This window comes from Falco peregrinus, chromosome Z (genome assembly GCF_023634155.1).
Source record: "Falco peregrinus isolate bFalPer1 chromosome Z, bFalPer1.pri, whole genome shotgun sequence".
NCBI classification, from domain to species: Eukaryota; Metazoa; Chordata; class Aves; order Falconiformes; family Falconidae; genus Falco; species Falco peregrinus.
In genome coordinates this window covers 36,966,564-36,991,995 of record NC_073739.1, presented here as the reverse complement: position 1 = coordinate 36,991,995, position 25,432 = coordinate 36,966,564, and the positions used below count along the sequence as shown (strand labels likewise).

At 40.2% G+C, this 25,432-nt stretch overlaps 1 protein-coding gene across 2 annotated transcripts in view; it reads left to right on the top strand.

The window, feature by feature from the left end:
• Positions 1 to 18,730: 18,730 nt before the first annotated feature.
• Positions 18,731 to 25,432, top strand: part of SYK (spleen associated tyrosine kinase) — a 54,713-nt gene continuing 48,011 nt past the window's right edge. For both annotated transcript variants that reach the window (XM_055790871.1, XM_055790873.1), the window contains exon 1: positions 18,731 to 19,054. The gene's annotated coding sequence lies outside the window, so the exon portion shown is untranslated. The remainder of the gene's footprint in view (positions 19,055 to 25,432) is intronic.

The window sequence follows — 25,432 nt, the reverse complement described above, 5'->3', positions numbered from 1 at the left end:
TGTTCCCAAAATAAGAGTAATGACCTCAGTAGGAGCTGTGGAATGTGACAGTAAAGGATTAATTGAACAAAAATAAACTTGCAGAAGCGAGAATCATAAAAGGAGTTGTAAATCAGGAGGTAAAGCTGGAAGTGAGGTCATGTTTGGGAACTGAGAAGCGAGGATGTTTTGACTCTTTACCCAATTATCCTTTATGGATAATATATGCAAGTATTTGCTATGAACTCACCAAGATCTCACAAGGGCACTTTACAATGCTGCTTGAGAGCTCACCAGTTACCTGGGACTCTGCTGATTATTTTAAATGGCCTTGGTTACCACTTTAAAACCAAAACAGCAATCCTCAGTGTTGCAGTTTAACCCCAGCTGGATGTAGTTTAACCATCAGCAGGATGGAGGACGAGACTCAGAAGAGTAAAAATGAGAAAACCTGTGGGCTGAGATAAAAACCTTTTAATAACTGAAATAAAATAAAATAATAATGAAAATAGTAATAATAATAATTTGTAATGAAAAGTAAAATAACAAAGAGAGAGAAATAAAACCCAAGAAAGACAAGTGATACAAATGAAAACAATTGTTCACCACCAACCAACTGATGCCCAGCCAGTCCCAAGCAGCAGCCCCCCCATGCCAACTTCTCACCTTGTGTTATTGCTGAGCATGACCTCACATGGTCTGGAATATCCCATTGGTCAGTTGGATTTATCTGTCCTGGCTGTGTCCCCCCCCAGCTTCTTGTGCACCTCCAGCCTACTTGCTGATGGGGTGGTGTGAGAAGTAGAAAAGGCCCTGACTCTGTGAAAGCGCTGCTCAGCAGTAACTAAAACATCCCTGAATTACCGACACTATTTCCAGCACAAATACAAAACGTAGCCCCATACTAGCTAAAACGAAGAAAATTAGCTCTTCCAGCCAAAACTAGCACACTCAGTTAAGGCATCTCTGCAAAGATGTTTTGACTGAAGCTGGCTTTAAATCCACATTTGCTTGCCACTGATGTACCTCTTCCTTCCCTTTATCAATTCTTCTGTCTTTTGAGATCAATGGTAGTTCACTTACTGATATTTAACAGCAGTTTTTTACTCATTATGACTTGTTCTGATTAACAAGGTATCAAAATATACCGATAACTTTCTCCCCAGATATTGTGGAAGACATTATTCTTGACTGATGTTCCTATTCATGTTAAAAAATCAACAAATGAAGACAAATAATAGAATCATAGAATCATTTAGGTTGCAAAAGACATTTAAAGTCCAGCCATTAACCCAGGGCTGCCAGGCCCACCATTAAACCATGACCGTAAGAACCACATCTACACTTTTTTTAAACACTTGCAAGCATGGTTATTTCACCACGTCCCTGGGCAACCTGTTCCAATGCTTCACCACCCTTTCAGTGAAGACAGAACAGAGGCTTGTCAAGCTGGCACTTGCAAAATCTGATGAACCTAAAAGACCTCCCAGCTAAAACCTCAAGACAGGAGGTGAGGTGTCCAAATAAACTGTAAACTCCATCAGATTCTACATATAATTCCTTTGACTTTCATTTGGATTGCAAAAAATATAGCCCAAAGCAGAAGTTAGTCTTTTGTTTTAAGACAAGATAAATTAGTTTGGACATTGAAGAGATTAGTAAGTTTCTTTTTGGAAAAAGAGGTTGCATGCTCATCCTCACAACTATACCAATATTAGGTAAAATACATTGTACAACATTTAGTATCTATGGTTACTTTATAGAGAAATTGATAGTGTCATAATCTTTTAATTAAATATATAAATGTGTCTAGTAATTTGTAAGAATGCATGCAGTCAACAGAACATTCAGATTTATTTAATTATTGGTGAATGTTCCCACACTTCACTGGAAGAAATTATAACATCTGTCAAGCTCATTAATTCAAGCAAGCTAGAGTCTTGTTATTTTAACCACAGTCCTCCTCTAACAGCAATTAAGGAGAAATATCTTAGTTATTTGAAAAAATAATTTCTGACTTGTTAGGAACGTCATTTATTTTGTCAGAGCAAATATTTATATGTAGTATGTTATTCCCAGAGCAAGAAAATAGTTTGCAACTTTTGTCCCTTTATTTTGGTCTCTTTCCTTAATAACTTATATATAAAAATCTAACTAAGTTAGGATATGATTTGAGAAACCTATGAAGCGGAAACCCACAGGTCAAAATACATGTCCAATAACTTTAGTTTGGTATTCTTCCAAGAGTGTAATCTATGGGTATATGTTACTAACCCTGTAACTGAGATGGCTCCACATGTAGACCTGCAGATAAGCTTTCATTCAGACACTTGCAAGGAGTCACAGCTCTCAGGTGGCATCCCGCTCATATAACATCAGCCATTCAGAAGCTAGACATCTAGCCTAAACTGTCTCTACAGTCTAAAGAGAGAAAGAGTGAGAAAACACAGAAGGTGAGTTGTTCCCTTACATTAGACACTTACCTTGCTATATAATTAATCATCTTTCAACACTGTCTCCATTGTTGGATTCTAGATTACTGGCCTATACAAAATATACATACCATTCAGATGATAAGTTATGTCTAAAATTAAATGGGATGGATCTGACCCTTTCTAAGAGTTGTGGATTAACATAAATTCTTCATGCAGAGTGTGAATTGTATAGTGTAAATTTGCATCCTAACACGTCACAAACTATTTTCCTCAAGTAGGCTACCTCCAAGCACGACTCAATCTATCACCTGGAATTATGTCCCTGCAGATTCACCTTTTCACTCAGGCTTTTTACTTCAAAAGATTGAGCCATGCATTATCTCAGTTTAGGCACTTTGCAGGCAATGGGATTCACTCTTGTGTGAACAGATGATATAATAAATAAGTGAGGTGTGAGTGAAAACTGAGGAAACTAAATGCCTCATGAATTCATAACAAATGGGTCACCAGAGCATCACCATGCAATCTTCAACCTTGTTCAACATCAAATAGTTATCTTCTACTGACTTATTAATGGTTTGTGTGAAATGAGGGGGTGTTTTCAGTATAACTGTCAATGGGCAGGTGTGTAAACTGTTTTATTTTTTGTCACATCAGGCATCACCGGTGCCTCCAGAATGGACGAGAACTGAATGCTGTTAGGCAGCAAAGTAATCCTGTTGTTTCTGCTTGAAGTAAGCTGGTTCGTATAAGTCTCTCAAATGTATTGTTGAAATTCTGCATTCACATTTAAATCCATGTTTGCCAAACAAGCTATGTATAAACTGTTGTCTTTGGATTACTACACTGAGTAACTTGGAAGGAACCAATGCAAAAAACGTCAGTGATATCACAGTGATCAGGCAGTCAAAAATTCTGGCTGTGAGAACAGTCAGCAAGGGTTGTGCTAGCTAGCTGGGGAGGGCAAACCCACAAGAGAATATCTGTCCCAGAGCCAAAGAGCCACACAGTACAACATTACCCTTGAAATCCTTCTCGCTGAATTTACCTGTGGACTCTCCCAGGATTATTTTAAACCAATTAGTTAGACCCTTGAGCCCCCTCCTTCTTCTCTATAATTTTAAAAATATTAAATATCCTAGTATAGTACCTTTTAATGAAAATCAGCCATTGAAGTCTGTAGAGGAATGAAGGCAGTGGGTTGATTAACACTGATAACATGCAGCTGTGGCCTTGCCTCAGAGGCAGTGGGTTGATTGACATGGATGATGTGCAGCTGTAGCTCACTCCTGCAAAGTGGCTAAATAGCCCTGAGGAGTGTGGGAAGTGTGGCCTGAATGGAGGAGGAGCAGTGTGGCCTGGCCTGGCCTCGCCTCGCCTCTGGAGGAAGGAGAAACAGTACGGACAGTAGAACCTGACCAATGCTAAAAGCTTTGTTGCAGCTTGCCAGCTTGCTTCTGCTGCAGCAAAAGTCCATCACCTGTAGCCTTGATCTTTAATATCTTTATATGTTATATATCCTAATAAACTAAAGCAAACTGAAAGCATTAGATGATACATTGAATAATGTCAGCCTAATAGCTTAACAGCTGACAATCTGTGTAAGTGCAGCTTCATCTTTCAAATCTCTTTTCTTTACAGAGATTCAGCTAAGGATGTCAGAACAACTATTGTTGGAAGATATGATGATAATAGAAAAAATGTGCAAAAAGTGACATGTTCTGAGTGTATAGTGGTAGAGATCTTTATTTCATGCAATTTATAACTTCCTGAACAACAGTTAACAAAATATTATCTTGAGAGAATTTTCTAGGTTATATCTTTCCAGTGAAACAAGATTTTCATTTGGACTTTAAACCCAGGAAAGCCAAAAGCTTACTCATGCGCAATCAGGAAACAACTTGGGATTGTGAACATTTGCCTGTGGCTGGGGCTAGGAGCTCCCACAGTGCCGCAAGCTGCCTGCTGGGAACATAAAGCAAACTAGCATGGATTGTTATTAACTTCAGATTAAGTGTAGAAGTAAAATTTTGTACATTCCCTTGGACAGACTTGCAGAAAACTAGACCTGGAAGGAACAGCGAGAGAGCTTCCATGTCAGGCTTCTTTTCCAGCACAGGACTGTATGAGGTATATGGCAGAGACTTGTTTCTGAAAACTTTGAAAGGCAGTGATTATACAACCTGCCCACGCTATTTATTCCAGTTACTCACTGCCCTCTTTATTGAATACTTTTCCTCATTTCTATACTGGACATCTTTGGTTGCAGCTTAAGTATATTACTTCTTGTCATAGTTACTTTTTGCAGAGTATACAGATTATTTTTCTTTCTCTATAGCCCTCCCCCCCCCCTTTTTTTTTTTTTAAACATAAAGGTCACCATCATACCTTTTGTTCAGGCTTCTCCCTAATAACAGCCCTACAGGTTCCTGGACCTCTCAGCAGTTCTGTGGACTGGGACTGAACTGTCTCCAAGTATCTCACTCTAGACAGTTTGCCTACATGTTCCTGGCAATGCATGTGCCCACTACTGAAAATTGTGCAGAAAAAAACACTCCAGCCACACACAGCTTTAGTAATGCTGCCTGGAGCAGAAGGAGGGTTTCTCTGACTGTTCTCCTTGTAAATTCCAGTACAACATTTAGGGTGTTTTGTAGTATCATTATGTTGTTAATTCACATGAAGCTTGTTATAAAATATAACCTTTAAATCACTTTTGAAAGAACTGTTATCTCCAGCTGAATCTTCTCCCTCATTCATGCCACTGATAATCCTTCCTACCTGTAGTTTCTTGTATTTGTTCCTGTTAATTTTTGGGTTAATTTTCCTGAACATTGTTCCATATTTTTTTTTCCATGTTGAATTCTAATACTGTTTTCCAACCTGCAATGCCTCTCAGTTTCATTCCACCCACAGTTTTGTTAAGCACACTTTGTATTCAGGCATAAATGGGTAAATACCCTGTGCAGAAAACTGACAGTACCATAAGCTGTATGTGTCATTGCTCCATGACTACTTAGTCATTTCGTGCAGTTTCATGCAACTATGTACTCAAGCACACTTCTCTGAGCCTATGAGGTCAGGACTAGAAGTTGTTCCGCTGCTGTTAGGGAAGTTTGGACCATCCTATGGCTTTTTATGTTCTTTTTTTTTAATGCAAACTACTTCTTTATCTGAGCTGCATCATTTTAAGATGAAACAGCACCAGACAGGTTTACTGTGGTGAATTGTACTGTTGTGTCATACAGCCCTCTGCCTAACTGGCACTCTCAAGGCAACCTTTTTCTCACACCAGAGCTTAGTTAAGGAACTAAGGAACTGTGTGTTGCAGTGAGAAGGCAGTTTGCTGTTACTGCCTGTTACTGTGACTGAGTAACAGTTCTGGTGAGGTCAGAATGACATATGGGAAGTCCTCCTTGTCACAGCAGCTGATTTTTGTCATTGATGTTTGCTTGTTCTAAATTAACAAATATTTGCATAACTAAATATTATACGCTGCTGTCTCAGATTGACTGAAGTGCAGATTTTAAAAGTAACTTTAGACCCCACGGTCTGGTTAATCCACTACTTTTGGCATACTCCAGCTAACTATCTATTAGGTACTCTAGCACTGTCATCCATTAAGAAAGTAAATCAAAAGGAGAGAAAGTGTGGATGGACATGGCAGTAATTACTAGTACTGGACTGGCAGTGCAGGGGAAAGATGATTTTTAATTGACTTACAGAACAATCATAGTTTCAACTATTCAAATAATGTGTCTCAGATAAAACCCAACTCCATTGCTTTTAGTGTCCAGTGTATGTAGATGCCGGTGCCCATCATTCTGTTTTCTCCAAGATTACCACCTGGGCTATCAGTTAAATACCTTTGTGGAGGTAATGATTTTCATTATGTGATATTTCATTTTTTTTCAGGTATAAACCACCAGTCACCAGCCATCCATTTCATGTTACTCATATTTACCTGATGTATATATCTATTGCCTCTCTCTATTTTGAGCTCTTGGGATGAAACCGCTGATCATCACATGGTTCACAAGTTTTCCTGTAGACCCTTAAACTGACAAGGGAAGCTTTCAAGAATGTTTCTAAAACAGGAAAGAACATCAGAATAAAAGAAAATCATATCAAACAGTTATTTAGCTTTTCCCCTTTCTCACTTCCTAGTCCTGAAAAAATCTCTGAATATTTTTAGCCTTTGTGAAACAGAAATGTAAACAAAAAATAGAACAAGGCAAGTGCTGTAGATAGATTTGTAGCACTACATGGAGCTGAGGTTCATGACATTTCCAGGAGGCCCTGATGTCAGTTGCTTATAACTTCATCAGACCTCTAAGAGTGATTTTTTGCAGGCTCCATTGTCTGTGTAAAACTGAATCTTTCATAATTTTAGTTCTAAATTTCATCAGAAACAGCTTGTCTTTTCCCCCCAAAATGCCATAATAAAGATATTTTTTGCCTATGTTAAAATAATTTTAAGCCATTCAGTGATGAATTCTAGTGTCTCTGTGCAGTGAAACAAGAATTTGATTTATGGCATGGAGTATTCTGTGAGAAAAATATTTGTTTTCTTGTCTTTGGCTAAGTTCTGTATAAGAGTTGCAAAGTTAGGCTCCCAAAATTTAAACGTTAGGACTGGTCACGTGTGTAACCATAATACACTAAGCTATGTTCATGCTGTACAGTACACAATCACTAATGTTACAAACAGAAACTAATTATCACAAGGCCCCTGCTTCATTCAGTTCATAAGGGGATTAGCAGTTACTTAGTAAGTGACTTGTCAACATTTCATTTTCTCTTAATGCCTGCCAACAGCCAAAACGTGCAGGGCAGTAAGCTGTAATCTGGGCTGGCACGGCATCAGTTGTCCTCCCAACCATCCTGTGCAGGCAGTCACAGCCACCCTCCATGTATAGGGAGGAGAAGGACAGGGAGATGGGAGGAAGGGCATTCCTCGCTGAAAGTGTGGTAAGCTAACACACAGAAAGGCACTGTCAGCTGTAGTGGAGAGTATTCACAGAGGAGGCTCAGTGCAGAATTACTGCCGTTTAAACTTCTATGTGTATGTAAGGTATTGCATTCCTTTCACAGGCAAACCCTCATTCACCAAATAATGTCCAGTCAAGCTAAAAATAACACAGGAATCCCATCAGCAGAATTAATCTCTACCCAACCTGATTCACTGCCAGAGCAAGTCTACCCTGTCTATGCCATGAGCCAGGGTTCCTGGAAAAGCTTGCTTATGGGCCATGTCATTTCAGAAGATGTCTTCTGCAAATCAAGCAGGATGACTTAAAACTCTGCACATGACCTTAAATTCAGGCATTTCTTTACTCAAATTATTTAACTTTGTGACCTCAATGGTCTTTATTGTATTATGTTTATATGTGTGTCAATGCATACCAGGTACATTTTCTTACATATTGTTTCCTTAGATAAGGTCTCTTGCTTTTTCTCTTTTTGGTTTTTATTTTTACCTTGTTCCTATTCATACACCTCAGCATTACTATTTGTCATACTTGGGTTTACACCCATTGGGCTGGGGATATGCCTTATAAAGTCCTGAAATGTCATAAACCTCATGGGTTATACATTGGAAAAAAAATTGGAAGCTTATTTTGTGCATTCACATCATGATGTTTTGCAGAACTTCTGAATGAGATGTTTATAGATTTGGTACAATAAAAGAATAAATTTGATGCTTCATCATAACATTTTCCCATACTTTATTATATTCAATAAAAAATAAATTATTTTCCTTACTTGGTTGAATGCAGCAGATGGTGCTACTGAGGAGACAGAAGCTCAAAAGTAGTAACACTTACAGCATGTATTAACAGAGTGCACAGTGTTAAAACCCATGCCGACCTTCCACTGACATGTACTGAAAGAGATGAAACCCCATTTACTCCTCTTGCAAGAGTTACAGATATGACAGAATAATAATATATATATTGTGGGGAGGGAGTGGAGCGGGGAGAGAGAGAGTGAGAGCAAAAGCAGGAGAACGGCGGGAACTCCAAATGTCCACATGTGCATGTGAGGATGTAGAAAGTTATAAAAAGTAAGTCAGCTGTCCCTAGAGGCATGGGGTCTACCATTGCCTTACAGCAATATAGAGACACACAGATGAACTCCTAGTATGATCAAACGGGGCTCATCACAGGTTTCTAAGTGTTTAAATATGGGTGAGCCAAGATGAGTTAATGGAAACATAGAAAAAGGAATTTGCGATTATATTCATGTCAAAAAACAAGGCACATGCAGAATTTAAAAACAACACAGGGTTAGCCTCAAAGCTGACTAAAATCTGACATTAAAAATTCTGACTCCATGCAATCAGAGTAACCACAAAAGTCCACTGTTTCTTTTAACACATTTTATGAAGAAACCTGGAGATATCTTCGGGATGTCCTGAATCCTGATGTCCCATTGTCTTTCCTGATCAGTTGCCTGGTATCCTCCTGAAATACCCAACTAGTGGTCTCAGCAACCTGTGTGGTTTCTTAGCTCCACAGGCCAACTAGGAGCATCACTCTCAGTTTGCTACTGATTCATTTTTCAAGCTTTAAAAGGTGCATGAATTGAGTTGGGAAAGCAACAGCTGTTTGGCTGTAACTGCTGCAGCAGCCCATGTAGAGAGAAGAATAATTCACTAAGATTAACTAAAGTAATAGTAAAAAAAAAAAAAAAAAAAAAAAAAAAAAAAAAGTGAGGGAAAATGTAACCAGAATTTCTGCTAGCTGAATTCTTGAAAGGCTTGAAGGTGAGGTCTGAATAAAGTTACAACCCCGAGTGGGAATACAGTGCATCTCACAAACACAGTGGAAATATGGTCCCTTTAAAATAAGAGTCCAAGGCCAGCTGATACAGCGTAAATCTTTCTTTAACCTGTAATCTTGCAATTACAATCTCCTTCACCCATCAATATGTCTTTATAAACCTTTTCTTGTCTGACTGGTGAGGCTAATAAAAAGAGCAAACACCATGAAACACCTTTACTTTCTTTGAAAATCTGCAAGATGGAAGAATATTTGAATGCAATCTAGGGCAATGGTATCCATTTATAGTGGTTTTTTTAAAAAACTGGCGGGATTCAATGATTTCTGTTTTCCATGGTCCATGTCTTCCAGGCTTGCAGCCACGTCATTTAGAGGTCAGATGCAGACTTTGCTTTGGCAGCCTGGGCTCTACACTGCTGTATGGCTTGCAAGAGATGAATCAGACTAGGGACTAGGGACCAAGCATCAGCGCTCCAGGTGTTTCAGTGAGACTCCACACTGTAACCAACATCTTCAACTTTTTTTCTGTTACATAGCTGTCTCCAGCCTCAGAGGTTGGTTTCTGCTTTATAACGTGAAGATAGTAAGTACAGCATGCACACATGGTCCTTCAAGATTTTCGCTTGAAAACTGCTAAATACAGAAAAGTGTTTTACGCTCAATACCTCATAAAAAAAAAAACATCTTGGTACACAGGAGAGGCTGAAGGAACCTGGTCCTTTTAAAAAACTATGAATTTCAAACTAGTTTAGTTTAATTTTTGATGCGTGCTGTATCACAGATTTAGAAATTAAAAAAAAAAAAGGAAGAAGAAGAAAGAGACTAACAACAAAAGAACACCTTTTGATAGTTAACATATAGCATGCCTTGGTTCTTTCCCCCTCACATGCTAGTTAGTATAAGTGCTGTCGTCATGACACATCTGCAAGGACATCATTCATGTGTGGTTAAGGCTGCTGGACATAGTTAAGTGCTTTGACTTCCACTCCCAATGAGGGCTGCCTTGCAGTACAGTGTCTAAGACCTCACAGTGATACCCTAACTATCCTTTTTGGTTTTGACTCAAGCATAATGTCTACTTTTTAAAAATAATCTAGATAAATATTTCTTTTTCACATAAAGCTTGTTCATTCAGCTTCTCAGTGCAGCATCTGAAGAGTTTTGTTTCACCATGAACATGGCTAGAGAAAAGTTATTATAGACATAAAGGATAATTTTGACAGCGTTAATCAAGCCCTCTACTAGACATACAGTCATTGTATAAAATCAATGTAAATAAGATTAAAATCAAGCTAACTTCTGCTTTCTGTTTTAAAGCTGTGAGATCCCCGACAGTTTCAGTTCTCAAGAAATTACAAATGTTTTTTCATGTGCATTTGTGTTGTCTTTGACAGAGACTTGGTTGAGACACTTTTTCCCATGTTCACATTCTGAAGGAAAGATAAAAGAGAGATTTCAGCTGTCCCATATTCATGATTCATTCTAAACATTTTTTCATTATTTTGCATTCTGGAACTTCATTTTTAGTTTAAGATGGATGTTGCTTCTGGGTTGTCTCCTAGAGCTCTGAAGGTTTTCTACGGCCATATGCTGCTTCAGTTCTTGCACAGAACAGCTGGACCTTATCTGTAGTGGCACAGAGGAAAAAAACACTATTATCACACTGATCTAATTCTTTCTCGTGGCTTTGCACAATTCTAAAGGCAAGTATGTTTTTAAAGGCATGTTTAAGTTCAAACCAATTGAGTTCAAGATAGACCATTAAAGATTGTTTTAAAATATGTACGTGTGTGTATACATGTACCCGTAGAGAGAAAAACATGTTCTTAGAGCCTAGCAAATTTTGGGTTTATTTTGTATCTTTCTCACAGTACAGATTAAAGAAAAAGAAGACAATCAACCTAAAACTTCAGGGTTAGTAACCTCTGATTGTGAAATCCTGCTTTTTGGTAGAAAATCTCTCTTCCTGATAACATGCATTTTTATAGCTTTTAGAATGACAGTTTCTTTCTGGTAAAATCCTATTGGACATACAAAATTAGGACATGAGTACCAGTATAAATGGCATATTTGTTTGAACAGCCATACCTCTGCTCCTTCTATAGGCTGGGAGGCATGATAACGTTCTTGTAATCCAATGAGGGAGGAATTCCCTAATCAATTCTGCCACAGAATTTTTCAAAGCACTTGAAACGGTTGCAAATTTTGTTTTGGTTTGTCTTTTTTAACTTTCGTGTAGATTTTATTCAGAGGTGGACTGTGGGAAAGTTAAGTCAATGCTAAGTCAAGTCTCAGAAAAAAAAATATGATGGAAAAATGAAAAGTGCTATTTGTGCAACTTCGAGACATTCTTTGGGTTACAACATCTCAGGTATATTGCTTCAGTATGAATGCCCCAGCTACCTTGCAGCAGCAAGCAAACTAAAACTAAATTCTGCATGAGGACTCTGATATTAAGGATGTGTTTGGTCTGACTGTAAAGGCAGGAAAGTAGGTTATGAGAACAGATAGTTAATATTTTGCATTGCAAAAATTATTTTATAATATTTTATAGCCCGATTCATTTACAGTGAACCCTGAATTAGACATGCCTGTGCTGTTTGGTTGGAAGAATAACTATGACCAGGATACAAGGTCAGCTCAGATCTGACAGGACTCGTTAGTTCAAGTGCAGTGATGTGGAAATGCACCGTACCTCTTCCAGGGCTAGCACTAATCCAGAAATAGTACATCTGCTCTTTGTGCCTCAGTCAGAATCTGTAACAATTATAAACTGGCTTCATGAAGAGACATACTGGGTGTCTCCCCAGCCTGTTCTCACAGAGGACTACTTCTTGCTACTGGGAACACTCTTTCTGCTTCCTCAGGAAGCAATGTGGGTCCAGCTTACATTATTAGCTCTGAGCACTATGGATGACGGCTAATTCGGTTTCTAGAAAGGTTTAATAGATTAAGCATCAATACTCAGATGCAGACTGTGTCAGCACTGCGTCTAAGCAAATAGGAGGTTCTAGACCAGACAGTGCAAAGATAGTGGCTGGCTTTGTAGGAAATAGCTGACATGTTACAGACAGAATAAAACCACAGCTGGATCCAAGCTGACCCTGCAGTTTCTCTTTGTGTGTCTCTCTCATGTCTGCTTCCCAGTCCTTGAGGTTAGAGAAGTGCCCATTAACAAAGACATGACATAAGACACCCAACTAATAGAAGTCTCTCTGAAGCATAGAATTTGGGAGAAATACTGTAGAAAAGTCACATAAGCTTGGCTTATCCTGAATTAACGTCACGCTCTTTTGAATTATCTATATAAATATGTAAATAATACTGTTTAAGTATTTTGTACTGTTTATTTACAGGTTATACTAAGTCCAACATTACATTGAAAAATAAAAAATTAGGAATTTTGAGGGCCATCAGTAGGCTTACACTGGGAACATTTTATTCCATTTCCATTTCCACATATTCTCCAGGATCTGTATTTCTTGTCCATTTGTCTCTATTCATTGATGTTCTAGGTTCAGCAGAAGTGTAGCTGCTTCTACTATTTTCATGAACATATATTAGTTTTAGATACCAACGCATAGGACCAGGAGGCATGCCTGCTAATAATACTCCATGTCTCACGTTGGGCAGTCCCCCTTACCAGTATGTTTCCATCCAGTAGGGCTCTGCTCTCATATTCTTAGCATGTCCACACAGGAATCTAGGCATTATTCATTACAATATGCAAGAGGTGGATTACCCCATCTATTAACTTACCGCTTAATCAATGGGAATCCCAAATGCACAAGACCAAGAGAATGTGGTCTCCATGCTCTAGCATATCAGAACACAACCAATGATGGAAAAACAAAAGGCTTCTGCAGACAGTATGACTTCTCAATGCAATCCTCAGCTCTGTCATACTGGCTTCCAACACTGTTCCTGTTTGTTGATTGAGGCAGTCTAAGATGGCTCACGGAAAGCATAGATCCAGCATTTTACAGACTGAACTGCTTGTGGAAAGGATGCTGAAACAGAATCTTCCCCCATAGCTACTCAATATTCTGACAGGTATAAGGTGATTTTATATATATATATATATATGTGTGTGTGTGTGTGTGTGTAAAATTTATTTATGCTAGTTCTCATCCAAAGCAGAGCTTATCCATTCTTTTGTGAATAAATTCTTCTTAAGGGTTTTGCTCAAGACTTATTAAAAATGTTATTATCTGCTCTTTATTACCCACTGCCTTGGTAATTTTCTGTGTTACAGTTAGGCAAGTATTTTAAAGAACAATTTACTTTATAAAAAAAAAAACAACCAAACCTGCTTTTTGTTCTATCGTAACCTGCTATTGTATATGCTTTTTCTTCTTTCAGCCAGTGTTCTCAATGTACCATTCTTTAATACTGGTTTAAACAGACACATCATTGCTATAAAAACAAAAGCTAGTACCCATAACTAGCCATGGGTGTCTGGTATTTGAAGTCATAAAGACTGGACTTGCCAAGCCTACATCTTCACTTTAACATAACTACATATTTTGTAAAGTCATATAAATTCAGGAAACAACTTTTCTCAGTTAATCTACAATTTTAGACTGCACCTGCATTGTCCCAGATATATTTAAAAATGTAGATATCACACCTCCTCACATTGTGATCTTTCACGTGTTATGAATACACACTGAGACTACTCTTAATCACTAGTGAGCAAAACCATCAATGATTTTGTAACAGACATACATAATAAGTGTGATCTATTTTTTGGTTTAAGGTAAAAATAGAGGGAAAGGTGAGAAATGTGGCTATTACATGCAAAACTTTGGCAATTAAATTGTTATATGGACATAAAATAATGCAGATATTACATTTAGTGTAAGTTGGCAAATAAAATACCTTGATTGCCCTGAATTTTCTAAGTATTACTCTTAAATTCATATAACATAGAATACTGCTACTGGCATTTCTAGTCAAAGCAATAAATTAGTACATAACCAAAACAGTCATAATTTATAGATTCTCACAGTGAAGCTAGCAGGTCAATTAATTTGCTGCACACCCTCCCCCGTTTATTTCTGTGTAACTGTACTCTTTTTTCCTTAAAGATTGGTACTACTGTTTTCCACTTAATTTCAGTTATAAATAAGTGAAATCCTTAAGGAAATAAATAGCTGGTATTTACAATATATGAAATACCTGGCTCTTGTATAAAATGGGGATCTTTGCTGCTCCTTCAGTAACAGAAAGAGGCTAAAGGAAATGAGATTATAGTCCTTGCTTTTTGAAGTTTCTGATCCAGCTTGGTACTTGCTGACAGGACATTTGCTTTTGTGTCACAACACTGCTTTCGGACTATTGGTTTTTTATTTTCTCTAAATGTTGTTTACTGTTATTGTACTAACACTGAATCACTGCTTCCATCAAAATTAAAATGAAGTAGATAATAAATAACTCCCAAATAGCATGCATTTTTGTTCCGACCATGACTGAATTCAATGAACTGTGCAGAAATTTTATATTCCTTAGGCAAAGTGAGTCACTTCTGCTTTCTTCTCTTTGTATAGATGTAGAGTCCCATCTTACTGACATTAATTGCTCCTATCAGAGACTCTTGAATTTTAGTTATAGGTATAGTCAAGTATCAAGAACTTGAACCTCAAATGAGATTGTCTGTCTGTGGTGGTATATATTTTATTGCTATGTAATTTAGAGAATTTAACATTCAATCAGACAAAAAAGCGTCAGCTTAGCTTACTTAGCGTTTCCTACTATAGACACAGACAGCATTTTAAAAAATGCTAAGCTTCACCCTGTAATTACTTTGACAGTAGGCCGCAGTGGTACCCTTTGCACTGGAGTAGAATTCCACCAGTGTAAAATACATCTGCAAAAGTACATCTGCAAATTCCACTATACCTGTAAGCCACAAACCAACATAAAAACTCCCTCTGGTATATGAAATAAATAATAATGCTTCACTATGGTAGCCTAGTGGAAGAAAGGTCTATTTCAACGTACCTACTTGTATTTTCTGTTAAGCATCTATTCCCTGCAACAATGAAGACAGATAGTGGGAAGGCAACAGAACAGATGCTTCATAACTCAGAATTTCTGAACTTTGGAGAGGCTCAGTTACACAACTACTTCTTATAAATCATATTGATACTAGAGCCAGTATAGAAAAGAAATTAGATTTGGGAATATTCTTTTAAATCAATTGATCTAATCAATTGTGATTCATGATAGGATAAGAAATAGATTTGAAACAAGCCTGTGGTGTAAATTTCATCATTACCAACAGCTATAACCCTCTGTTTCCACCTGTTAGGTCCTCTGAGTTCAAGGGGTCATCCAAATTCCTTTTGTCCTGGTTTCACCCGGAACAGAGTTAATTTTCTTCTTAGTAGCTAGTACAGTGCTGTGTTTTGGCTATGATGTGAGAACAACATTGATAGGACACTGATGGTTTTAGTTGTTGCTGGGTGATGTTTATACTAAGAAAAGGACTTTTCAGTTCCTTGCGCCCTGCCAGCCAGAGGGCTGGAGGGGCATGGGACATTGGGAGGGGACACGGCCAGGACAGGTGACCCAAACTAGCCAAAGAGGTATCCCATATCATATGACGTCATGCTGAGTATATAAACTGGGGAAAGAAGAAGGAAGGAGGTCACATTTGGCATTATGGCGTTTGTCCTCTCGAGTAACCGTTAAGTGTGATGGAGCCCGGCTTTCCTGGGGATGGCTGAGCACCTGCCTGCCCATGGGAAGTGGAGAATGAATTCCTTGTTCTGCTTTGCTTGCATGCGCAGCTTTTGCTTTACCTATTAAATTGTTCTTATCTCAACCCCTGAGTTTTACATTCCTTTCCAATCCTCCTTCCCATCCCTCTGGGTGAGAGGGAGTGAGCAAGCAGCTGTGTGGGGCTTGGTTGCCAGCCAGGGTTAAACCACAACACCTTTCACTATGCAGAAAAAACTGGCAGATCACATGTGGAACCACCAGAGCAGCTTAACAGTGCCATGGTATGTGAGAAATTATTCAGTTTTTTTACGTTGTGAGAGATCTTTGTCTACAGTAACGGGTAAGTCCGACTTCACGGCTGAATTTTACCAGAAGGAGACATGGTATTTCACCCAGGCTCCATCTCTCTGCTCTCCTACAGTCATTGATTGGCATGGCACATGGTCATGCAGTTGTAAAGCCTCCCATCACTATACATGTACCCTGGCCTTAAGCAAACTGTCATGGCTCCTGAAAGCAGAGGTCTTCCAAATCATATTGCAACAATGAAAGTATTGAAATTCCCTCAGATGTTCTCCAAAAGCACAGAGGAGTTATGAAGTTAATTATTTTAGTTTTAATACAGCACAACTACTCGGAGGTTATGAGCAAACTGTTGGTTTCTGCTGTATGTATTAATATTGGGCAGGAGATTCCACAAATCCGAAGAATCCTTCCAGTAACCCCAGATATATTCTGACCAAATTTTGCTAGACAAAAAGAAGAGTTAATTTTACTGATTACTAGCCTTCTATAGAGTAAGCCACACAACACAGAAAAGCTTCAGAATGATAAAATATATGTTAAGATATGATAATACATAACATTACATGCAAAATATTAAATAATATATTCCACTGTTTTAAGTCCCTTAACAAATATCAGTATAGCAGAACTCAATTATTTTTATTAGATCTCACATGAAATGAAAGAAAAAGTAAACTGTGGGTGGCATCAAAAAACATTTAATTCCCTTACTGCATTTCCCTTCTGCTGCTGTTATGGGTTGATCCAGACCAGCAGCCAAACATCCATGCGGCCAGTTGCTCAGGTCCCCCTGCATAACAAGGACTGAAGACTGAGTAGGAAGATCAAAAGCCAGAAAAGTAATGTATCAAGATAAAACCAGTTTAATGGGTGATGAAAAGGAATAAAACGAACCAAACCAAGCAATGTTCACTCACCACCTCCCACAAGCATAGAGATGCCCAGCAAATCTCTGAGCAGTGGCCACCTTGGAAGACAGCCCCACTCCTCTGTCCTGCTTCATCTACCCCCAGTTTGACTGCTGAGGATGGTGCGGGATATCCCTTCGGTCAGCTGGGGGCAGCTATCCTGGCTCTGTCCTTTCCCATTTTCTTGTCCACCTCTAGCTTACGTGCTGGGGACAGGAACAGAGTGGGAGACAGAGAAAGCCTCAACATTGTGCAAGCAGTATCCAGGAATAGACAAATTACTAGTATGTTAACAATATTGTTTCAGCCAAAATCAAAGACACAGCACCACACTGTCTGCTATGAAGAAAGTTAATTCCACCCCAGGCAGGTCCAGCACAATTGCTCATGTACAATTTAAAGCCATGCAGTACTGATGATTTTTTCACCAATTGAAGATAAGAATTCTCCTTAAAAACCAGTTCATAGTCCAATAATGATTTTCCAAAAGCTATTTCCTATAGATTATGCTCTGTTCACACTTGTATATTGATACGAAAAGAACTGTGCCATCAAAAGACGTCAAATAATTAGGTTTTCTAACTTTTTTTTTTTTCCTAACACGTAGTCAGTGCCAATAAGAAATGCATGGCCACTACAGCAATTACCAAAACTCAGCAATTACCAAAACTCTCACTGAAATGGACCAGAACCAGAGCCCTTTTTACCTGGTATGAAATAATGAGAGTTTTGTACCTCGGTGGCTCTATTAACTCTAAGGGGTGTGCGGTCCGTTCTGCCATGAGGAAAGAGAACCAGGTTTTTACCATTGAAAACAGCAGCTGTACCGCACATTAGTGCTAACACTGAGTTATTACGGGGAAGAAGGAAGTGGACTTTACCTCCAGCTAGCGCTGCCCATCACGGGACACGATGTCATGTCATGCAGCACAGCCACAGCTGCAGGAGACCTGCCTCGGCTGAGGCGCCTCGTGCCACTCATCAGCCACGAGCACAGCGTGGCCACTGGCAAGAGCAGCGCGTTGCGGTGCGGTACCTGCCAAAGGGTGGTTGCCACCTTTTGGCTGTTTGGGGGCATCTGTGGCGGGATTTAATTCCCTGTCACACCGTGTGCTGAGGAGGCCTTGGAGAGGGTCTTTCCTTCAGCTCAGTGTCTGGGCACAGTGGAGTCTCCTCCACACCTGGAACTGCTACAAAAGGATTTTTGATTGAGATGGGGGGGGGGGGGGGGGGGGGGGAGTGTCGAGTGAAAAGTAACTGGGAGATACTGTGGTGTGGTAGGCCCCTGTGTTGCTCCAGAAGGAAACGCCCTAAAGGGTCGTTTTCTGACCAAAGTATGAAGTACCGACAGACAGAACTTCCAGTAGACACCGAGAGCGCACATACTTCTGAAGGGAAGCCCACACCCGACACATTTTGACCCCCCTTCCCAAGCGTCCACCTTACACGGCTGCCCGCGGGGCAACGCCGCTTGCACGGGGGACCCGCGGCAGGGCGCCAAGGACGGCCGCGCCACACGGTCCCGAGCAGCCCCACGCCCCGGGGCCCGGCGGAGACGGGCCCTCCTCGCCGCCGGGAGAAGCGACACGGGAGGGGCCGCGGGCTGCGGCCGGGCGCTCTCCCGCCGCCCGAGGGACGGGTCGGGGGCGCGGTGGCTGCGCCCGCTGCGGAGGCGGGAGCGCGCCGACACCCCGTTGAGGAAGTGGCCGCCGCTGCGAGAGAAAACGAGGAAGCGGCGGCACCGGCGGGCGCTACGCGCGGGTCCGGCCCCGCTCCCGGCCGTACCCTGACCCGGCCCGGCCCGGGCGCCCGAGGGCCGACGCCCCCCCCGGTTCCCTCCGGGCTGCAGCGGCAGGAGCCGCCGGGCGGCGAGTGGCAGCGGCGCGGTGCGGAGCGACCCGCGGGGGAGCGGTGAGTAGCGGCGCTCGGCCGCCGGCACGGGGGCCCCGCCGACCGCTGGCCCGTCGCCGCCGCCCCGTCCTCGGCCGCGCTGCGCCGTGCGGCGGCGGGGCCGGGGTCGGGGTCGGGCGGCGCGGGGCGGACGGCGGAACCCGCAGGGTCACCGGCGCTGCGGAGCGCTCGGCATCTCCGGAGGGAAGGGTGGAGAGGCGCGGGGCGGCGGGAGCGCCGTACGGAGCGGTGGCAGAGCGGCGGCGCGCGTGTCGCGGCGGGGCTCGCGTGTCGCGGCGGGGCTCGCGTGTCGCGGCGGGGCTCGCGTGTCGCGGCAGCAGCGCCAGGCTAGGAACGCACCCGCTTGAAAGCGAGCGTGAAACCGTCCCGTATTACAGTGTTTCTGAACATAAATACCACTGGCCCAGCGTCTGAGAAACCTAAATCTGGAACTTAGATACTAAAATGCACATTTCGTTATGTCTTTATACATCATTGTCGTGGTCGCTTTTGAACAAAGCCAAGCGTACACGAAAGTGGAGCTTCTGTCTGAATGGTGCATAGTCTGTCAAGGATTTGATGCCTGTCAAAGTGTCTTTAAAAATATGTTTCTTGCTTATCAAACTTCCCTATTTTGTTTCCAAGAAAACAACTGTAGTGTGTTAACCAGAAGTGCTGAGACTAGTTGAACACTACGAGCCTGACGCCAGAGTCAATTGCTCTTAATTTCATGTGTTCTGCCAGCATATTCAGTTTTCTTCTTCAGCGCTGTACTGCACAAGCCTTGTGTTGTAGTTGGCCGGATTAGTGTGAAGGGATGTTATTTTGGACAAAGGTAATAAATGCTTTTGTTAGGTGATACTGACTCCGGTAGAAGAGCTGCAAGCAGAGTCCCAGTCTGTCCACATTACATGATACATTGTAAAGTACTTCAATTTTAAAACAAAATAATTCCTTTTAAGGGAATTCACTGTTCATAATTTATTTTTTTTTTAATGTTCTTTTCTGTTAGGCTTCTTTCATGCTGTTGGTTTTTTCCCACAGAAGCTTTGTCCCCTGAGCCCTTGGGTTGAATCTGCAGCCTAATCCATGGGCACAGCCATCCGGTACTGAGCTAGTATCGGCTTGCAGTGCTGTGTATTTTTGCAGTCTTGGAGGCCATAAACTATAGCAGCGTAGAATATATTCAGGCAGTCCACTTAGAGGAACTGCGACTTCTTTTTTTTTTTTTTTCTTCATCCCTCTGTTGAGCATTGAGTGATAAACAGACAAATAAGGAAGTTTGAATGTTCTTTATATTCTGACAGTTATCCTGTGGGGGAGAAAGATTATAGTGTGGTGAAAACAAAATAGTTTGAATTAAAGGTTTTGTAATCAGCTAGGATGCTCAAAAATGGCGGAAATAGATAAAAGTAAGTAATTGCTTCCATCTTCACGTTCAGTTGGGGTGACGGCAAAATCCCAGAGAAATGTGGTTGAAGTGTTCTGGTTTTGTTTCTGTTAAAAAAAATATTAACACTCTGTGTAAGCAAAGGTGAACTGTGCAGCTCACCCATTTGCATGTGATGCAAGAGCAGAATTTGAAGTCACAGGAAGACAAAAACTGAATTTATTTTTAGAAGCAGCTAGTGGGTTATGTTGAGTGCAAAATAACATTTCTGAAGACCAATAATAAAATTATAAACCGGACTTGAGCACCTCTGAAGATACTGATGACAAAAAAAAAAAAAAAAGGTAGGGACTTTTCCTCAGTCTCCCATCCTTTCTTTTGGTTCTGTTGTGCCAGAGGCACTGGATGTGGGAGAGGTCACTTCTGAAATGTATATTGTATTCAGAGGTCATGGTCTCACAGTCATAACACTTTTTTGCAAATTACACTTCTTTTTTCCTTCCTAATATTTGCACCACTTTACAAAGAAACATTATTAATTTCTGTAGTTTAGTTTAAGCCCTTTGATCACTCTGTGAGAAAAAGAAGCTGTGAGCTTTGCAAGATTTTTCCCTATTTTTATATACAGTAGAAAATAGTACAACACACAATTACTAATATTTATTTTGGGCATAGTAAAAAATAATTTGAACACAAAGTTGTCGGTTATTGTTTGCATTTTCCTCCTTTAAGGTTTCAGGAGCAAGGCTGTATAGTTGATATAGCATTAAATTTCATGACACAGGGTAATGTAGAGGCATACAGCTAGGCAGAAGAAAACCTTTTGCCACTGACTTCTGCATTGTTTGTCAGAGTGAGTAACGGGAAAACATCAGCATTGCAAGTGCAAGAAGTGTGAAGGAGCTTGTATGCTCCTGCATCAAAAGAAATGATTCCAGCATTCCAGCGTTTACTGTGGGTAAGAATAATTCATAAATATTCATAATGTTTGACAGAAAATATTACCTGCCTCAAAGAAATAAAATAAAAATTTGTAGTTTGTCTTTACATTGCAAAGTTAAAATTAGGTCAAAACTTCCTGTAGATACGATGACTAAATGGCCACTTCTTTAAACACGGTTGTTGTAAAAAGGAAAGAAAGGGAGAAAATACAGAGAAAACACAGGCAGGAAGTATTAGAGTAGAATGTGTACTAAAGAAATGGGCATACATTTGCCTAAATATTTTAATATCATAAAGTTTTTTTTTAAAAAGCACTTTTTTTTTTAAGTACTTAAAAATCTTTATTGTAAGCAACAGATTCAGTAAAATGAGTAAAAGAACCAGGGTTCATCAGTTAATACATTAGCCACAGCCCACCCCTACCATCTGGGATAGTCTTTCTCTTGCTTCCCCGCCCCCCCCCCCCCCCCCCCCCTTGGAATAAAGTAATTATGTAAGTGAGAAAAGGAGAAAAACTTAAAACTTTCTGAGACCGTGGAGTCTAGAACACATAGAAGCCAGAGTGTACTGTCTCTTAGCTAAAGCCAGTGTGACTGAGAGCATCTGTGGGATGCTAGAGCTAAAATGCTAAGATGCGTGCTGCTGCTGACCACTGAGTGTGCAGTTTTGCTTTTACAAATTCTAGTGCCGATTTCAAAATTGGCTTTACAAATTTCAAAGGGACAAAGCTCAGTTTACAACAAAGTCTTATTGTTTTTTAAAAACTAGTTTTATTGATTTTTTGGTAGGGTTGCCTGAAAAGTGGATTACTTAATCTAGATTTGAAAACTGAGGCTAGAAACCGTCTGTAAAGGAAGGGTTTTTTCCTCCCAAACTCCTTTAAAATGAGAAAAACTTAAACTGAAAAATCCTTTTTGTCATTTTGTTTAGACAGAACACAGAAAAGGAAGCTAGTAAGTGTACTAAGCAGTTGTTCATGGATAAATTACTACTCTGGGAAACTCAGGCCAAATTTGATAACTTGAATCATGAAAGCAAGTTCAGTTTATGCAAAAAAACAAAACTAAGATTTTGAAAAGGTGAAAATCTCCAATATCTGAAATATGGGGAATGTAAGTAAAGGAAGTAGCATTAATGTAGTAATCTTTGACATAAGGTGTTAAATTTCACTACTGCATTTCAAAGAATACATATGAATTCCAGAGTATTTTGCTCAAGAGTTAGTAAAGCAAGCAGGATGCTTAAATAAGGATTATTTTTGTAAATCAGATAAATGGGATTAGCTATCTTTTGAACCAGTGAACCATCTTGCAAGTTTCTGAGAACGATGACTTATTTAAAATGAGTATCAAGAGGCTGCTCTGAACCGTTCTGGTCATGCATGCAGCCGGAAACCCCAGAATCAAAGTGGGCATCAGCAGAGGCTCCAAGTAACTATTCTGTCCTCAGTTATGTGCAGTTGGTAAGAAATCTGCTGCCCCAGGTGAGCTGAATGGCTGCATGACAGTCTTCATCCAGTGGATATAACAAAGATCAGGCACTCCTATGCATAGAAGCTCAGGAAAAAATCCAGTAAGGGACGAGTGAACTCAAACCCACTGGACATGTTTTCTGCAAAGGGTGCAGAGCTGCATTCACGTGGAAGCAGTGGTGTACTGAGGGAGTGATGTTGCTAGTGTGAAATCCTGTTGCCTCTGACTCACAAGTTTCATCAAATGTAGGCAGCTTGTTGATATCCTGGTGTAGCAACTATCTGTAGCAACAATTACCAATGGACAATTTAGCAATGTAACTGTTGATGCTATGCAAAGAACAGCACAACATGAGAAAGAAAAAAAAAAAACCAAAAAAAAAGCTATTTTTTTTTCCAGCCTGGCAGTTTGTCATGCAAGAGCTAGGGAAATTCTGCCTATTGGCCCAGAACGTGCTGAAGCCAGGTGCATCCTCTCTCTGCCCAGAGTGATAAACGGGCCTTATCAAGAATATTTCACTGGTCCAGGTGTTGCAAATAGGCTTCCTCTGCAGGAGGGGAGGAAAAGGGTCATGCCTCTCTCTGCATAGCATTTCTTGAACATTCTCATGCTTTACGTGAGAGGTGAGGTTAGAGTTAGTGTAAGTGGTCATTTGCTGGCTAAAAGGGGTTGCTGCTTGCTAAGACTATTTGATTCACTCTTTATGGCAGTGAAAAGTAAGCTTTAGCTGTGCTGCTTGTTCTGAGGGTATAGGGTGGTATGGGGAGAGGATGCAGACTCAATCTTTTCTGGACTGCTGATTCACTGATGTATTAATTGGTATGAGGAGGTTTTTTGCTATGCAGTCTGCCTTTCTGATGTACATGTCCTCACCAAAGCTAGTCAGGAAGAGCTAACTATACTGCTGGAGGATAATATTTTTGGAGAGAAGTCTTCCTTTGATCTGGCTCCTAATTAACAAAACTATTATGCAGATTTTAGGGAACTAGTCCTTAATGTTGGCAGTCTGGCTGTATGAACTAGTATCACATCTTCCTTTCAAAAAAATAAAATAAAAATGCTTGTCCTTTCTTTCATACTTCTGTGGCTGTGAACTTTTTCTGAGTGTAACTACCAGTAAGAGATGAGCCATTGTCAGTTACAGTACCTCTGTAGCAGAACATTAACCCTGCTATATGCTCCTACCAGGAGCTTTTCAAAGAAAGAAGTAACATGCCAGGGTTTTTATAGACTCTAGAAAATGGCACTGAGAACTCTCGATCAGTTTTGTAGAAAGTTGCCTGTTCTAGAAGTACAAAAATCAAATTATTTTTGTTCCTGCAATAACTTCTCTGCTTTATGTAAAGGAGGGTACTGTAGACTACTTGAGATGACAGGTAATCTTGGTCTGAAAGGGGAACCTGCCTAATATTGCCACTCCAGCTCACAATGAGGCCAGTCCATTGAGGCATCCATCCACTAACGGGTTTTAGTGATCCTGGAGACAGAGCAATCAATACATTTCAGAGAAATTAATGACGTCTAATGGGATCCAAATAGTCTTGATTTGTTGTTCACTTAACAGTATGCAATTGCTGACATTCATGGCTGAAAACCTGAGGTTGTTATCTACAGTTGTAGTGTCCAGACCAGGAACTAAGTAGAGACAGACAAAGCTGCAGAAAGAAGGGAAGTTCATACCTTTGTAATAGCTTTGGAAATGTCATCCTGCAACAACTAAACAACTAGTTTAAAATAAAAAGAAAAGTTAAAAGAAAGATACTTATTTGAACCAAAAAGGCAAGCATGTCTTTTGAGTCTGCCCGCTAGTAAAACCAGAGTGGTGTTTATCCTGAATTTTGAATGAAATATTTATTTTAGTCCTGTGATGGCTTTCAAACTTTGATACTGCTGCAATAATGTTCAGTTTCTGCTGGGATATCTTTTATTTTCAAGCTGGAGCTATTACTTTTCTTTCATCTTTTGTTTGATAGTAGTGACTTCTAGAACTGATAGTGCTTTAGTTCTGAGAGATGTCTTGTTTACCAGAGATTTTGCTAAAAATCTCACAAGGAATGAACAACAAAGTTATGGATTGTGCATCTGTCCACACTTTGGGCCCGATCTTTCTAGATCTTTCTCAGTTCTCATGGTAATAAAAATCCACAGTATCCAACTGTGGTAGTCAGGGCTGCATTTTTTTATTTTTTGTGTGTTTGGAAATTGGGCAGATGTTCCAGGTTTTGCTTTCCTGGAAAAGAACATTTTGGTTCAACTTTGGTGTTGGTATGTCATTCTGGTAGATCTCCTTCTTCTGTCAACTTCTTTCTGAGGTGTGAAAAACAATTGACAGTAATGAACCTTGAGAAAAAGATTTTGGGCATTTTTTTGTGAAAGTTTAGTGATAGTTTGGTGTGTCTTTTTTTTACTGAGCTATCTTGTCCATAAGCATTTTGTTATAGCTATGTCTGTAAAGTCTTCTGTAAAAATAAGATTATATCCCACCTGGAAACAGGCTGTACTGATATGCTTAAAGTCATTGTATCTTTGAACCTGAAAATATCCAGGCTACTGTGTAGGCAGTTCCATCTATTTTTAGTGATTGTCCTTGCAGGTAGGC